Here is a 3,947-nt window from a genome sequence, read left to right as displayed (position 1 = left end):
CTGCCCTATTCCCAGTTTTTCGTGTGCTATAGCCCACGCCTTCTGCATGGGCCAGGGCTACCAGACCCGGATCGCCTAAAAAAAATTTGACTCATAAAAAAAAACCTAAGGAACAACAGTCACCGCCTCGCCATAACGTTACTCATTTTTTGGCGTTTTTGTGCCATAAAACTGGAATTCCGCCTGGTTCCTAGATTTTCGTGTGCTATATCTCACGCCTTTTGCATGGCCTAGACCACCGGACCCGAATTTCCTAATATTTTGTCGGCCCATCAAAAACAACCTAAGGAATAATAGTTACCACTTCGCCTTGACCATTACTAATTTTTTGGCATTTGAGGGCCATAAAATTGAAATTTTGCCCGATTCTCAGATGTTTGTGTGTCTTTAGCCCACGTCTTCTGCATAGGCCCAGGACATCGGATCCGGATCGCCTAAAATTTTGTTGGCCAATAAAAAATAACCTCAGGAACAATATTCATCCCCTCGCCATAAGCGTTACTCGATTTTTGGCGTTTTAGGGCCATAAAATTGGAATTTCGTCCGATTTCTAGATTTTCATATGCTATAGCCTATACCTTCTACATGGGCCCGGGACACCGGACCTGAATTGCATAAAATTTTGCGAATCCATCAAAAATGATGTAAGGAACAATAGGCACCGCCTTGTTTTAGGGCCATAAAACTAGAATTTCACCCGATTCCTAGATTTTTGTATGCTATAGCCAACACCTTTTGCATGGGTTCGGGCTATTAGACCCGGATCGCCTAAAGTTTTTCAACCCAAAAAAATGACCTAAGGAACAATAGTCACCGCCTTGCCATGAATGTTACTCGTTTTTTAGCGTTTTAGGGCCATAAAACTGGAATTCCAACCGATTCCTAGATTTTCATGTGCTATAGCCCACGCCTTCTACATGGGACCGAGCCACAAGACTCGGATCGCCTAAAGTTTTCCGTCCCACCAAAAATGTCTTAAGGGACAATAGTCACCGCCTTGCTATGAATGTTACTCATTATTTTGGCATTTTGAGGTTATAAATTTAGAATTCCGCCCGATTCTATATTTTTGTTGTCATGCCCCGAACCTGGGGAGGCGTGGATGGCACCTAGTGCCGCACTGGCCCGAGCGAACCACTCCGTAACTTATTTGTTTTTCTTCTGTAACTATCATGGGCCAACATGTTCACAACTCATAATTAATAACTATAAGTGGAAAACACTGTATCACTGAACCATTTTTCTTAAAACATAAATACATATGGGCCGTCAAGGCCTGTGACATACTGTACAAAATGAACTTCTGTCTACAAAGCCTCTAAGATTATTTAACATCAAATGGGACAGGGTATCGACCTACCTATAAGTCTAAAGCAAAACTCTGACATGATGGCTCATAGACGCGACTGCACTCTAAATGAGGTGGAGTCTTACCGATCCTTCGCTGAATGCTAACCTCGTCTACTATGAGGGTTCATCAAATTGATTACTTATACCTGTAGGCATGAATGCAACGTCCACAACAAAAGGATGTCAGTACAAATAATGTGCCGAGTATGTAAGGCATGTCAATCAATATATAAAGGACATGAAAGAAACATGGAGTACATGACTCAACCTGTAAGTTTGGATAACTCTATATATCATTTAATACTTATAGTGTCATGCATATGCATATGAATGCCATGTCGTGCATAAGTACATGTGTTCATAACATCATCAAGCCTCTGAGGGCATCCCATCATATCATCTCAGCCATTATGGGCAAAATTATCAATGTATACCGGCTGATCAGGTGGTGGTGCGTATATAACGCCATAACCTTTCCCGTATTCCATATACATATATATACATATATATACACATATATAACGCCGTCTGATCATGAGTAAATGCACATATATAAATGCATGCAATATATAATGAAGTAAGTCAATATGGTCTCTTGGAATGTTATGAGACCCATGAACAGACAATATGGTAGTAGGACATATGGGAAATCAGGAACATAGGCAACCTTAATACTTCTAAGAATAGAATCATTTCTGAAACTTGTGTGCGTGCTCGTCTCATTGTATCATATGGATCATGCCAAAAAGGAAAGAAAGAATAACCTTAACATACCTGAGCAGGACAAGAATCATCTCGTTTAAGCTCAAATATATTGTATTTGAAGTGTCCTTCAAATAGTGCTACGAATACTAACTAGTTTAAGGAAAAACAAAAGATTTAATTAGTGCGCATATGAAATATGTTATGTCCCATGGCACATGAAGAATCGACTTGAAAAAAACATATAACAAAACATCAATAATCCACTAACAATCCTTATTTATGTTTTCATGTCACTTATGTATCAATGAGTGATATTCTTAGATAACTCTATTTACATTCTTTAACTCTTTCATCTAAAGAGATAACAAATATTTTACAAATATTTTACTTAATGCCTTGTTTCTCCTACTCACGGAGTATAGTCATAAGTACATGATATAAAACAGTGTTTCTGGTTGATACCGCAAACCATAGCCAACACTAGCCTAATTTTTCCATTTAAATGTTAGCAAAATTTTCTATAAAGTTCAATTTTGTAACTCATACAGATGTTAGCAAATATTTTGTGCAATTAAACACAGCTTAAATTACTATGAATACATACCACAGCAGTGACATCGTGCAAAACATGGGTAATAGCCCATTCACCATATTTCTCATTCTCTTTAGTTAATTATCATCTCTTCACACTTAATTAGAATTCTTCGAATTTGAAACCCAGTTCTCGTTACAGCTCCTCAGTCCCAAATCTCACGTAAAGTCAAGCAGTGCATGCTACAAATACCTCATAAACACATGAAATTTACGTCCATTTGCCCTTTCTTTATCTCAGTAAAGTGACATGTGAATCTGGGTATAAAAAGATTGAAATTTGAGTTTTTGGGAGTTGAAATCGAGAGAGAATGGCTTTAGGCTTCGTGTTTAGAATGGCCAGAATCATTTCTTACGTGTAAAAAAATGGCTTAAGATTTGTCCATGTGCCTACTAGTTGGCTTATCTAAAGGAAAGTCATTCAAGTGTTACTCTATTTATTGCCACGTGGAGGGGATTTTTAATCATTATCCAAACTTATTAGTTAATTAGGTAATGTCTCGTTACCCGATAATTAACCAATTACTCGTAAAATTAAGAATTTTCTCGACTTACATAAAATACTACTATTTAATAATTTATGGTACCATATAAAATAAATATATACACTATTATTTCATTATAATATCCATGTAAAAGTACATATATTTTCTCAACTTATAATTTTCCTAATCTCATAAAAAAAGTACAAATTTTCGTATGCTTAATTCTTAAAATGGTAAAAAGATAACCTTCTTTTCTTGTGAAAAAAAATAATTCATATCTTTATAATAAAGAAAATCTCATAAACTTTCTCATAGTATGTGTATAATTTAAAACATATTCGAAAGTAGTAATATTAATAACTATATAAAATCATATTTTTCAAACTATATTTCGTTTTCTTTACAAAAAAAAAGTTTCACTCTAAAATACCATATCAAATATATATAACGATGTCAATATTGTTAAACTTACGGGGTGTAACATTCGTGTGCTTATTGCCTACGCTTTCTGTATGGGTCCCGGTCCACTGGACCCGGATATCCTAAAATATATGTCGGCCCATCAAAAATGACCTAAGGAATAATAGTCATTCCCTCACCATAATCGTTACTCAGTTTTTGGCATTTTAGGACCATAAAACTAGCATTCTTTCCCAGATGTTTGGGTGCTATTATAGCCCACCCACCATATCTAAATTGCTTAAAATTTTGCAGGCCCATCAAAATTGTCCTAAGGAATAATAGTCATTGTCTCGCCATGGACGTTACTCATTTTCTAGCATTTTAAGGCTATAAAATTGGAATTCTGCTGTCTGA

The 3,947-nt window shown here is 36.1% G+C and overlaps 1 long non-coding RNA gene across 1 annotated transcript; it reads right to left on the bottom strand.

Annotated features, from left to right (window-relative positions):
* Window positions 1-1,227: 1,227 nt before the first annotated feature.
* Window positions 1,228-3,024, bottom strand: LOC107759772 (uncharacterized). The gene is made up of 2 exons (XR_012699871.1): window positions 2,660-3,024; window positions 1,228-2,205 (listed from the first exon to the last, which is right to left on the bottom strand). It is a non-coding gene; the product is annotated as an uncharacterized LOC107759772 (long non-coding RNA).
* Window positions 3,025-3,947: the final 923 nt, after the last annotated feature.

This window comes from Nicotiana tabacum, chromosome 16, assembly GCF_000715075.1.
Source record: "Nicotiana tabacum cultivar K326 chromosome 16, ASM71507v2, whole genome shotgun sequence".
Lineage (NCBI taxonomy): Eukaryota > Viridiplantae > Streptophyta > Magnoliopsida > Solanales > Solanaceae > Nicotiana > Nicotiana tabacum.
This window is presented reverse-complemented; position numbering and strand designations above follow the sequence as displayed.